Here is a 14,727-nt window from a genome sequence, read left to right as displayed (position 1 = left end):
ATCTTATATGATAAAGGAACGTCTGGAGGTATAACCATCCCTGACTTCAAACTCTATTACACAGCTACAGTATTGAAAACTGCTTGGTACTGGCATAAGAACAGAGAAGTCGACCTATGGAATCGAATAGAAGACCCAGATATTAACCCACAAACCTATGAACACTTGATTTTCAACAAGGGGTCTAAAGGTATGCAACGGAAGAAGGAAAGCATCTTTAACAAATGGTGCTGGCATAACTGGATGTCAACCTGTAGAAGAATGAAAGTAGACCCATATCTATCACCATGCACAAAAGTCAAGTCCAAATGGATTAAAGACCTAAACATTAATCTGACCACTTTGAACCAGATAGAAGACAAAGTGGGAAGTAGTCTACAAGACATAGGCACAGGAGACCACTTCCTAGGTAGAACCCCAGTAGCACAGACAATAAGAGAATAAATGAATAAATGGAACCTCCTGAAACTGAGAAGCTTCTGTAAAGCAAAGCACACTGTCAGTAAGACAAAAAGGCTACCTTCTGACTGGGAGAAGATCTTCACAAACCCCTCATCAGATAAAGGCCTGATCTCCAAAATATACAAAGAACTCAAAAAACTAGACACTAAATCTCTAATTAACCCAATTAAAAAATGGGGTGCTGATCTGAACAGAGAATTCTCAACAGAAGAACTCCGAATGGCCAAAAGACACTTAAGGTCATGCTCAACCTCCTTAGCGATCAGGGAAATGCAAATCAAAACCACTTTGAGATACCATCTTACACCTGTCAGAATAGCTAAAGTCAAAAACACCAATGATAGCCTATGCTGGAGAGGATGTGGGGTGAGGGGAACACTCATCCATTGTTCGTGGGAATGCAAACTTGTGCAGCCACTGTGGAAATTAGTGTGGCGGTTTCTCAAGAAACTGGGAGTCAACCTTCCTCAAGACCCAGCAATTCTACTCTTGGGAATATACCCAAAGATGCCTTATCATACCACAAAAGCATTTGTTCAAGTATGTTCATAGCAGCACTATTTGTAATAGCCAGAACCTGGAAACAACCTAGGTGCCCCTCAATAGAAGAATGGTTAAAGAAGGTGTGGAACATATATACATTAGAGTTTTACTCAGCGGTAAAAAACAATGACATCTTGAATTTTGCATGCAAATGGATGGACATAGAAAACGCTTTACTGAGTGAGGTAAGCCAGACCCAAAAAGAGGAATATTGTATGTATTCACTCATAAGAGGATTCTAGCCATAATTAAAGGTCTTTGAGCCTATTATTCGTGATCCTAGAGAAGCTGAATAAGAAGGTGAACCTGAAGAAAATCATGTAGTTATCCCCCTGGAGCTTGGAAACAGACAAGAGTCCCAGGTAACCTCGGGTACATGGGGGGGTGGGAGGGTTGTTGGAAGGGCAGAGGGTTAGAGAGAAGCAAGTAGGGGAGGAATGGGGAAAGCTCGGGGCACTGGGATGTGGGGGAGGGAGGAAGGATGGATATGGGATCAGGGAAGAAAATATCTCAACTAAGGGAGTCATTTTAGGATTTACAAGATACTTGATTATAAATGGGATCCCAGGTCCAAGAGAGATCCCCAGATTGTTCTCTGGACAGAGGAGAGGGTGCCTGAACCGGCCTTGGCCCATAACCATACTGATGAATATTTTGCTTATCACCATAGAACCTTCATCTGGCGATGGATGGAGATAGAGACAGAGACCCACATTGGAACACTGGACTTAACTCCCTAGGTCCAAATGAGAAGCAGAAGGAAAGAGAACGTGAGTAAAGAAGGCAAGACCAGAGGGAAACTTCATCCGACAATGGATGGCGATACAGATGGAGACCCACATTGGAGCACCGAACTGAGCTCCCCAAGGTCCAAATGAGGAGCAGTAGAAGGGAGAACATGAACAACAAAGGCAGGACCGTGAGGAGTGTGTTTACCCACTGATACAAGGGACTCCAATGGGAGTTCACCAAGGCCAGTTGGACTGGGACTGAACCAGCACGTGATCCAACCAGATTCTCTGAATGTGGCTCGCCTGGAGCCTTTCTGAAAAGCCATTGACAATTACACTGGGACTTGTTTCCTCTGCATATACTGGATTTTCTGATCCAGTCTCCTTGGATGCTCACCTTCCTGGACCTGGAGGGAGGGGGGAGGAACTTGAACTTCCCACAGGGCAGGAAACCCTGACTGCTCTTGGGGATGGAGAGGGAGGAGTAGGGGAAGTGGGGAGGGGAGTTGGAGGGTTTTGGGAGGAGGGGTGGAAATGGAAACTTTTATAATTTAATAAACTTTGAAAAAAATAAAAAAATAGATAAATAAATAAATAAAGTAGAAGAACAATGGTAAAAAAATATTTTACATACATATATGTGCATTTGTAGACATATATATATTTCCTAAGCACAGACTGCTCTGTCTGTTTAATGTTACTTGTTTGCATACTTTCAGGGATGATCATTTGGTTTGGGATAACCAATTCGCCTGCTCTTATCTCGGAAAGACAAAAGAATATTTGTTCTTATTTTAATATTCTATTGTTGCCTTTCGTTGCTTGGTACAGTTCATGCTTTCTTGACTTTCCTCATTCCAGCTTTGCATGTCTATTGTTGTTATCCTTGTTTAGACAGAATTTAGTTAGTCAGATTGCTGCGGGAACACCTTCTGCTCCTTCAGCCAATAGCCGCTGAAATACCAGCCCATTGGGACGTGGTATATTTCTCTTTAAAAAAGAGCACCAAGCCTCGGTTTGCTCTCTTGGTTCTGGTGCTTGGTTCTGGCTCCTGCTCCAGTGAAGACTGGCTGAAGGAGCAGAAGGTGCTCCCATAGCATCAAATTTTTGAGATTTTATGTGTTCACACACATACAAATGATATAAAATTTTGCAAAGAACTTTTAGTAATTGAAAATGACATTTATGGTCACTTAAATTAAAAAAAAATTAAATTTCTAGCAAGACAGTGGTGGCACACTCCTTTAATCCCATCACTCAGAAGCCAAAGTAGATCTTTTGAGTTCAAGACCAGCCTGACCTACAAGAGCTAATTCCAGGACAGGCTCTAAAGCTACAGAGAATCCCTCTATTAAAAAGTAAAAACAAAAAAAAAGAAAAGAAAAACAGAAAGGAAAAGAAAATAAATTTCTAAAGTCATAGTCTGAATTGTGTTTATCTTTGTACGAAATATTCAATAGAATAAAATCAAAGTATTAGTAAGAGACTAAATGGGAACAAAGCATGTAAAAGATGCTTGATACCAATTATGTAGTTGTCGGAGACCAGCTTCGACAAAAATATCTTTTGCCAGGTTAGGTCCATTGAGATTTAAAAGTATAGTAAAGAAAATGAAGACATGAAAATATAAGGCAGAAAGTCATAGAATAGTATTGGAAGGGAGTTTCAGTGAATACTGAAATTGCCTGCTTTTAATTTCCAATTGCTTACAATACCCAAGACCCCAAACTTTAAAAGAAAGACAAAAAAAGGGCATTAACATGATATAGGGAAATGAACAGATCAGTTGAAGTTTGTGGGCTATATCAATAGTTAAACATTGTGTTGCTAGAACAAAACAAGGCATTCTTACACCGTAGACCAAAGTATTCTGTAAAGTGATCTCCTTAAAGGAACACTCAGTTGGATCCTTAGACTTTTGTTTGAGGTAGAAACATATCTACTTCTCGATTCCTGAAATACGCGTTGTGGTTATTAGCCACACCTGTTGAAAATAACCTTGAGAGATCAGAATGCTCTGATTTAAATCTAGGTGGGAGTTTTGTTTACGGTAGAAACAGAATAATCTTGAAGAAATAGAGGTTAATCCCAATTCTCTGACCTTTGGTCAGCCTGGCAATAGGATCTTATTTTTGGGCTTCCACTTGTAGTGACACAAAAGTAGGTGAAAACAAAGTGACTTATAGCAGTAAGCTATTAATATATTCAATTTAACCACATTAAAGCCAATTACATCATCCCAAATTGACACATTAATACATAGTCTTCCATCATTGGGAAGGATGTCAACATACAGACTGGATGATAGTGCGTAATTCTTAATCATAGTTTCTTTAATCACAAACTTAACATTTCTGTAAATTAATGAAAGAGTCTCAGTCCTTTAATATTATCTTCCATTCATTTTGGGAATGTGAGTTCATGTATGTTTATATGGGATTTTAGGAGTTTTATCAAAATTCTCCTATTGAATTTGAAATCAAGAAGAACAACCATTCATGGGTAACTCATTCAATGATTTGATGGATCTCTGAATCCATCAGTCATTTGATGTGACCTCTAAGTGCAAATGGTGTCAATACTTGAGAATACTAGCCCATCCGTGGTATTCCATCTACGTAATACATTTGGAAATCTGTCCTCCCAGGTACTGTAGATTTGTAACTAGATTTGATGAGCGATTTTTATTGGCAATTCTACATAACTTTCCTGGTTCAAATTGTTTAGGTGGAACATGGACAGTTTTTATTTATTTATTCTTTGTTTGTTACTTTATTTATTTTTGTCAGTTGAAATAAAATGTGTCCCTTCTCGGCAATATATCTGTGAATGAAAGACATATTGAAGTTGTGAAAATGTTATTAGATTTGTGGTGTCAAAAAGTACACTTTAAACTACTTTGAGATATTACACACTTTCAGTCATAGTGAAATGTCTTGTGTATATAAAATGCAGATACACTTTAGGAATGTGTCACAAACTACTGACATCTGCATTATGAATACATCGACAAGTGGATCAGAGCAAGTTTAGATATCTAGTTGTCCCATAGCTCAATAAATAACAGTGCTGAAATAGTGTTTCAGTTACTGTTTCTTATCCACTGGGAAGCCTTAGTTTCAACCTTCAGTGCTATAAAATGTGTAGTCACCAATTACTCATATGTTATGTTCTAGTATTTCTTAATAATAACATAAACAAATACTGACTATATATATGCATATATTGTATGTATCATTAACTTAATTTGTGGTTCTTGTTATGCTAATTCATGACTGAAACAAAAAAGAGTTCTTAACAATTAGAAACTAGCACGGAAAAGGAGTTGTCCCCAGGGTAGAGAACAATCCTTGTTAAGTAGAATAGTGCATTATAACAGGAGAATATATTTTGGAAGGTGTTTGACTTCTGTTTCAAATAAGAGAAGCTCTTGATCTTATAAAAAATTCCTCATCATTTTACTACTGAATGTCATTAAGTCAAGGTAAAGATTATTATTTACCTAATTCCAAAGAGCACAGACTACATTTGATTGATCACAAATTTGTGTTCTTTTATTTTTAATATCAGCATTTGGATAAAACTACAAAAAGTAATTTTAAAAATATTACATTATTTACCTATTGGTTGAGTTTCAAACACTTTTTCTGATGGGCTTTGCACTATTTTTCTCTTAATTATTTATATATGATACAGAGAAAACAGTTTATGCAATTCATTTTCATGTGAAAGAATAATACATTAAGGATCATGGTCATCAACATAGAGTTGGTAAGATGCATTGCTATTTTCTTTTAGTAATATGTTTAAAAGTTTCAATGATATGATATCTAGGAAACACATCATAACAATTCACCTATCTACAATAGAGAATGAAATGCTGAGTGAACATCACTGACGTGGGCTTGATACCTACAGTGATTGAAAACGCTCCTAGTGGCAGAATGTTAAGGTCTTTCACAAGAGAGTCTGAGAATGTTATTATAACCATTTTCAACTGGTTTGACAAAATCTTTTCCAGGAAAACTCTTTAAAAATGATGCAGCTATATATGTCTTTAACATAAGTGTATAAATGATCTTAAAGACAAAAGTCACAAGCTCATCTCTTAAAATTCAGGAGATTCTATACCTATTTAATTTTCATATTAATTTAAATTTCCAAGTATATTAGATGTTTTAATTAATACCATTATGTCTACTTCAAAGAAATCATTGTTTCAAAAGTGCTCACAGTTAATTTTTATAAAGTATTTAAATAAAAAGTGATAATGGTTACTTGAAATTTCTACTGAATTTCTTTCTTAGCATAAAAAGTGAGAATCTGAAGACTTAAAACTGACACACCTGCACACACAGAGACATGGTATAGGGAAAGAGAGAGACAGAGAGAGGAATGTTCAATAATTTGAGTTTGTTTTTGCATTTTGTGTACACAACTTGCTTACAGGAGCTGAACAAATACCTTAAATTTAGACTGCTTGACTAGCCTTCAAAAGGCTGTGGCTTAGACTATTGCACCAGAAACAAATGACACTGCACCAGTAAGTACTATTTATAGAAAGAAGAAGAAGAAGAAGAAGAAGAAGAAGAAGAAGAAGAAGAAGAAGAAGAAGAAGAAATCAGTAATTATTATATATTTTGGTTTTAATGAATTCCAAATATGTAAAAAATATATCTTGTGATTGCATAGCTTTTACAACAAACTTCCCAAATTTAGAATGTAAAATAGAATCTCATCAAATCTGATTTTAAATTTATTATGAATTTTGCAATGAAATTGCATACATATTTAAAGGACTACTGGGTTAAAAGGGCTTTAAAAAACCAAATTAAATAATTAAATGTATTTTTCTCTAGATAATTTTAAGCAAATAGAGATATTTTATAAAAATACAAGGAAACAATTTGGATATAATTAAAGAGTCAACTGAAAATGAAGTCATTAATCAGAATTTGTCACTTTGGATATTTACATAATCATTTAAACTATTATGTTTCATTGTGCCATTAAGAAGAAAATGTATTATACACCCTGTAGAAAGGTGAAAAACAGTATCAATTGCCTAAAAAGTTTATTTAGAGACAAAGAGTATATGTCATGCCAAATATTGCTTTCATCCAGATATAAGTGTATCTGTATATCTTGATGAGTGTGTGTGTGTGTGTGTGTGTGTGTGTGTGTGTGTGTGTGGTGTGGTGTGTGGTGTGTGTATTCATAAGCAAAATCAAATATATGAAAATAGTTTTCTGAATTATATAACAAATCTAAGAATAAGGAAGTGTAATTATGGTTGAATCATCCCCACAGATGAAACACACAAACATCAAGGCAGAGGAAAATATTTCCACAGTGACACACTTTCTCCTCCTGGGATTCTCTGACCTTCCAAACCTCCAGGGCTTTCTCTTTGGTATGTTCTCCGTAATATACATGATTATCCTAATTGGAAATAGCTCCATAATTTTGATAACTAGAACTGATAATGCACTACACAGACCCATGTATTTTTTCCTGACTAATTTTTCTTTTCTGGAAAACTGTTATGTATCAGTCACTCTGCCTAGGATTCTGCATAGCATTTGGACTCAGGACAGAAGCATTTCTCTTCTGGCCTGTGCCACACAAATGTGTTTCTTTCTAATTCTGGCAACTACAGACAGTAGTATTCTTTTGGCTGTGATGTCCTATGACCGCTATGTGGCTATCTGCAACCCTCTGCACTATCCTCTAGTCATGAACCAGATAAAATGCATACATCTGGCAGTGGTCTCCTGGTTTAGTGGCATTCCTTTCCACCTAGGGCAATCTTGTCAGATATTCTCTCTACACTTCTGCAACGCTAACCAGATAGATCACTTCTTCTGTGACATATCCCCTGTACTTAAGCTGGCTTGTAGAGATACTTCTGTTAATGAGCTGTATGTCTATGTAGTGAGTATTTTGCTAGGTGCTATCCCTTTTTTATTAATAATAACATCAAACAGCAAAATAATTGCCACCATTTCAGGTTGTCAACTGCTCACGGATGGGCAAAAGCCTTCTCCACATGTTCTTCTCATCTGGTGGTGGTAATTTTGTTTTATGTCTCTGCATTTATTACCTATTTAATGCCAAAGTCAACATATTCTGCAATAAGTGACAAAGTCCTCTCTCTTTTCTACACCGTTGTGACACCCATGTTCAATCCCATGATATACAGCCTTAGGAACAAAGTATAACACCAGATTTGTCTTTTGAAACACTAATTACTGCTGTGACATTTCTTTATTACTTTTTAAAGTTAGTATAACATTACTTTGCATGGAAATACACTAACCCGATTGTTATAACGTCAATCTTGTATGTCTAATGAAGCATTTTAATTAAATTTTTTCTTTGACATTTTCTACATGTATGTATTGCATTCCCTATTCCTCTCAAAACTCATTTCCTCCCTCCAAATCCTCCCCACATGTATGTCGTTTTGCTTTGTTTAAACAATATTAACTGAGGTCCTTGTATGAACACAGGTTTGAAAGTATTATGCATAATCAAACTCGGGCATGGACTCCTACTCTCAGTGAACTTGTTAGTAGGTAGGTAGGTAGTAAGTTTCCTCCTCATTTTCTTAACTTATTCTTGACAGTGCCAATTATAGTCAGGCCCAGTAAAATCAAGAACTGCAACTGGGACTTCAAAATCTCATTGACTTTGTTAAGCTCAATTGCTGACATTTTGTAACCATTTCCCTCATCCTGTTGTTCTCTATTCCTTCAGTGATTCATTTTTGATAGCCTTAGAAGCTTTAATGGTATACAAATGTCTTCTATAGGACTGAGAATTCAATTCTTATTTATTGTCAACAGTTTAGGCCGTCACATCAATGTGCATTCACCAGGAATGAAATGCAGTGTGTATCACAATCTCTATATGAAAACAATAAGCTTAATCTGTCTGTTTCTATGTTACATATTTATAAATCTAAATTATATTGTCCCTAATCTTCACATCTGTATTCCCTGCTGTATTATCTTTAGTACCATAATATACTTAATAATTGTATTGGCATATCAAATATTTTTAAAGAATAGATTAAGGCAATTGATAGAGTAATGAAACTTAAAGTATTCTGTCAGAATTTTGGTGAGCTTAGAGTTTATAAAACAATAATTGAAAACAACATTGGACCTACGCATTATCTCAACAAGATTACTACACTCAAATAAAAATGAAAGCATCTTTGAACTTAAAACAAATGGTAACTTGTAATATATTCGCTTAATACTACATTCATAACATAAGTTATTGGAAATACTATAAGATTTGGTTTATAATTGTGTTGACCAACTACATTTCTTTCCTTCCCTGCACACACACATAATGGTATATATTACTAGCATATACTACTAATTTATAAAAGATACTCTCTTACAAACACACCAATACTTTCAGTAGATTCTAACTAATGTCGTACCTCTCCTATCTTCTTATTATCTCTCTCTGTCTCTCTTTCTCACACACTCTAATACATGTTCTAAATATACATATATGAGTATATATATATATATTATAGAATCTACAAATGACAGGAAACAAAAAAATCAGACTTTTGCAAATGAAAGAAATAAAATCATATTACCGAGAAAGAATTTCTTATTTTGAGTCTTTTCAGTTTATATGTGAGAGTACTTTTGTGATCTGTTGATTTTGAAACATTTGATGCTCCTTCCCACAAAGTCTAGACTGGTTTGCAGTCTAAAAAAGTTTAAAATTACTCTTATTTTTTCTTTGTTCTCATTAGTTTTGGGTATTTCTTTTCATTATTGTGGATTTCTATTTCAGTGAGTTTGTGTACACCTGTGTGAATTTAAGTCTATCACAGAGGACATGGACCATGGAAAATCAGAAATTGGTGTTAGATCCTTTGAACTTAAACTTTTCTTAATTGCTAAGCTACCATTCCTGTTCTATTATTTTTCTTCCTAATGTCTAAAATTAACAGTGGATCAAGATACAATTTAGTGTAGTTTTGATTCATTTTTCCTTGAGGGCCAAAGGGGCAGAACATTTTACTATGTGTAGTGGATATCTATTTATCATCTTTTGTAAACTGTTTGTTTCAATAGCCATTTATATTATGGATAATTTAAAATGTTTTCTCTTTTATTTTTTATGGTTTTATATTTTAGATGTTAATTCTAAGCCTGATGCATCCTAAAAATGATATCTTATATTCTGCATATATCTCTTTAGTTGATTATTCCTATGGATACTTTTAATTTAGTGAAATTATTATTTTGTTCTTTTTTAATAGGGTCCTGGTGAGGAAGTTATATCACCTTCTTGGTCTGGTATATCTTATAAGTTATTGGGTATCATTCTTAGGCATATTTTTCAGAGAATTTTAGTATCCCTTGTGTCAAATAATCTCAGTTTATCCCAATAAGTTCATAAGGTGGGTGTCATTTATATAAACACTCAGATTCACAATCAACTTGTATCCTAAGTGGAGTCAAAATTACCTTTAAAACGGAATCCCTAAGGGCAAAGTAAATTCTGACAAACCACTCTTTACACAGAATGAAGTAATAGTCTAAGGAAAAGAATTATATCAACACATATTTTTTATCTTATATTAATAATAATGCTGAAAAACAAGTAAAATTAAAAATATATATAGTAAATGTATATAAAGAAAAGTGTTGACAATAAATAAGAATTGAATTCTCATCTTATATAAGACATCTGTATAACATCTAAACTTCTAGGAATATTAAAAATGAGTCACCAAAGAAATAGAAAAAAACTGGATGAAGAGAATGGCTATAAAATATCAGAAAACACATAAACATTTCTGACTTACAAAGATTGGTAAGTAAAGAAAAAATCTTATTTGGGAAGTCACTCCATTACATAGGTTAGCTTTACAGAGAAGAAGGAATAAATATTGCAAAGTGCTTTTTAAACATTTAAAATTATATTTCATTTTAAGTTTTCTCACAATGAAATAGGATGTTTTTTTCTACAATACTGGACTGTGTGTACTTTAATGTTGACTTGCCAAGTAAGATATACCCAGAGTGAAATATTTGCATGACTCCTATGAGGAGAGCAAATGACTTTTAATTAGATGCCAGGCCTGCTTCACAGAAGGGAAATCATGTCTGTTACTATAAATCTAGTCAAAATCCCAAATCTAGGGAAATCATAGGCTCTAGTTAGGGATCTTCTTGATGTTGCTAAGTGGTTATATTGTTACCTGCCTTCTAAATGCTCTATCCGTGTTGCTCACAAGCTTACTCAAGGTAACTTATCTTTTGCGATCATTATGCAGAGATTTATCAATGGTTAATGCTAAAAATCAGTGACTAAATGTTCAATTATAGATGGGATGACTCATCTTCCTTTACCCTAGTGTTCAGGGAACATCTTGAAAGACTGGGTATAAATATGTAAAAGTCATAAGATGGGGAAGAGAAGTGTTATAGATTGAATTTATTTGTCCCCCAAAATCTCAAAGGTAGTGGCACTGTTTGGAGGTAAGGCTCTGTTAAAGTGGGAATGTCCTTTTTGGAGAAATTGTATCACTTGTGTGAAAAGCCTTTGAGGTTTTCTTTGCTCAAGATACCTCCCAATGTCTTAATCAAATTTCTGTTGCCTGCAAGATGTAGGACTCTCAGCTACTCCTACAGCACCACATCTGCCTGCATACTACCATGTTACTCACCGTGACAATAAGGGATTGAACCACTGAACCAGTAAACTGCTACCTCAATTAAATGTTTTCCTTTTTAAGTGTTGTCATGGTCATTGTGTCATCTTACAACAACAAAAACTCAAAATAAGACAAAAGCTCATACTCAGGGCTTGGGTACTAGTGTTTTAGGTCTGACCACATTATGTTTGGGATAGTATGTACTTTGGGCAATTGAATTAGGAAATCAGTGGGATGCCTTAAGCACTGTTTAATAAACAATCCTGGTAAAAACATGGAAGACAGTGATGCTGAATTTGAATTAATGAACTATGGGATTTAAGTGTTTTCAGAGAAGAATGAAATTGTGTGGCTTAGTGACTGGTATTGCAATATTTTGGTGAACAAAGTGATCGTTTTTGCCCTTGTCTCAAGAATGTATCTAAAGCTAAAGTGAAGAGTGTTGAATTAACATTGATGGCAGAGGAAACCTCAAAACAGATTAGAATACTTCAGTGTGGTTATTAGTGGTAAAAGTAATAAAGATTAATAATCAAAGGTACCAAGCTTACTAGAAGAAATTATAAAATATAAATTTTAAGGAGATAAAAAGCACCAGAAGGTAGAAAGGTGCTAAGATCTGTGTTCAAGAAGATAAACAGTTTAAGAAATATAATATAGGAAGTAGTAACCAAAGCAAAATCCACCCAGATAATTTTCCAACTTTTGTAAAGTAACTAAAGAAAATCTTCCTGATGGATATGGTGGGGACTACCTTTTATCCCAGTTCTAGGAAGAGAGAGTATGGAGTATCTCTGAATTCAAGGGCAGCCTGGTCCACAGAGCAAGTTTCAAGGTAGTAAAGTATAGGCAGTGAAGGACAGAAGACTCATGAAAATGTAATAGACTGAAGGGACCATGTTCCAGCCCCAGTATGCATCAGAGCTCAGCAGGTTTGGCCACATGGTTCTGGTTTTGGAAGTAAGGATAGAAGAAATAGGTTATGGGAAATTTATTCATGCCTGAAAAAGCCACTGAGGCAAGCATGTGTCAGGGGTGTTCCTGAATGCGGTCCTAGTAGAGAGGCCTTTGGGTGACACTTTGAAGTTGATGCCCCGAGTGATATTTCATTTGTATTTTAATAAATAAAGCTGCTTGTAGATTAGAGAATAAAAAAGTCCCAATAGTCATTCTTAAAGACCAAGCAGTGGTGACACACCTTTAATCCCAGTAGCCAAGCTAGTTTGTCATAAAACGCAGGTGGTAGTGGTACACGGTTTTAATACCAGTCCAATAGAGGAAAATAAGATGGAAGAGGACAGCTCTCAGACACAGTCTCATTCTGAGTTTCCTGAAGGTGGGATCGCCATTTCAGAGTGAGATAGAAGTAAGATCAGTAGCTTCTGTTTTGCTTTCCTGGTCTTCAGACTGAACTTCAAAATCTGTGTCTATATTTTTATTAATTATGCTACCAATGACACCCAACATTCAGCAACTACATCCACATAAAACTGTGAGAGCTTGATAAGGAATTCTAAACACCAAAGAAGGGAGTTATCCACAGTTTTGGAAATGACTCTGTGGTTAAGAACACTGCTTGGTCTTCCAATGGTCCAGAGTTCAATACCCAGCAAATACATGGTGCCTTACAACCATCTGTAATGAGATTTGGTACCCTGATGGAAGAGACCTCATCGGTCATTTTCATCAATTTAGAACATCAAACCCAATGTAGACAAGTTCATCAGAATGGCCAAATATGGGTTGCGCGTGAATGCTTCAGCATTGCCAGTGCATACATTTCATTTCATTCATTTTTCTTGGTAGCATCACCTTCTATAGTAAGTTCTATTTGCTGGTGGCAAGCAGAGGCATGGATCCTTTAAGAGAGACTACCTGACTCAACATTAGTGGTAAAAGCCTTGCAACTCTTTTAAGAGTCCCTGTCTTGAGACATTAAATGGTGTTTTGTTTTTGCTTTTTAAATGGTGTTTATGAGCAATGGGCAGCATGCTTCTTGGTCTTGGCATGGGCCTAGAAACTCTGCAGAGTTGTATCAATAAATTTTACTGACCATTTAGCTGCCGAGTCTAGCTTCTACATGTTAAAACAATGAAATGATGAACAATTGAAAAGGGCTAATTCTAACTATTGATGGGATTAGTAAAATGTAGATAAAATAGAACTGATTAAAGTACTGGTTTCAAAAAGATAATGAAAAAAATCACTGTTCTGTGTAGAAAGCTGTTTTCCTCTAACAATACAATGATCATCACATAAAGTCTTTGACTACAGAAAACATAGCATGCTCACCACTGCAACTAATGGAACAGAAAAACTGATACATTGTTAGGAGTTTAGGGAGTAGTAATGGAACTATTGACCTTTCTAGAAGGATGGATCAGAAGACCCTATGAATCTCAAGTGGGATTTCAGCATTACTCCCTATTCTGTCTTACATATTGTTAGAATGTATAGGAAATAGAAGTTAAGTGAAGGGGACCTTTTGATTAAACCCCCTTGATGTCATCCTCCATGATGTGGTGGGATTTCAAAGTAGTGCACCTATTTTATGGTCATTCATACTCCTATGTCATTCTTATGTCCTGTAAGCAAAGCCTACAACAGGGTTATTGGTTTGCAAATCAGTTTCTAATGTAAATTTTTAAAGTAGTCTGTCTTTTTTTCTTTATCTGAATATAATCCAATTTCACCCAATAATGCTAAAATAGAATTACACATTTGACCACAAACATTTATTTCTGTTTTACAATGTTTGAGACTGAACTCATCAAATCAATGGTAAGTGAAAAAGAACAACATCATGAACTCATCAACAGGTAGATACAGAAGCAATTTGGTATAGAGATGAATAATAGTTAAGTATTTGGATTTTGGGGGTTTTGGTGTATTTTGTTTTGTTTTGCTTTGCTTTGTTACAGAATTTCTTTGTGTCAAAGCCCTAATTTCCCTAGAAATTGCTTTGTAGATCACATTGGCCTCAAGCACTCAGATCTACCAGACTCTGTCTATTGAACACGTGGATTAATGTCATGCACAACCATTCCTGCCTGCATAATAGGTTTCAGAACATGAACAGAAGGTGAGAAAGTTTGGAAAATTATTAAAAGTTGATGTATGCATGAGCATACATAAAATACATAGTCAGAAATACTTCAGAAGAAAAGTGTTGTGTAGTGCATGAAGACTATTTATGATTTCTAGATCCAAATAGTGATACTTCCAAAAGGTTGGGATGGAGGAACGGTGGATATGGGAGCAGGGAAGTATAGATCTTAAATAAGGGAGCCATTT

At 35.2% G+C, this 14,727-nt stretch overlaps 1 pseudogene; it reads left to right on the top strand.

Annotated features, from left to right (window-relative positions):
• The first annotated feature begins 990 nt into the window (after positions 1 to 990).
• LOC148122512 (olfactory receptor 10AG1-like) lies at positions 991 to 7,957 on the top strand (annotated as a pseudogene).
• The last annotated feature ends 6,770 nt before the right edge of the window (positions 7,958 to 14,727 follow it).

The sequence above is a fragment of the Myodes glareolus genome, chromosome 3 (assembly GCF_982192425.1).
Source record: "Myodes glareolus chromosome 3, mMyoGla1.1, whole genome shotgun sequence".
Taxonomy (NCBI): Eukaryota; Metazoa; Chordata; class Mammalia; order Rodentia; family Cricetidae; genus Myodes; species Myodes glareolus.
Note: the sequence above shows the minus strand (reverse complement) of the source record. Positions and strands in the feature narration are given on the sequence as shown.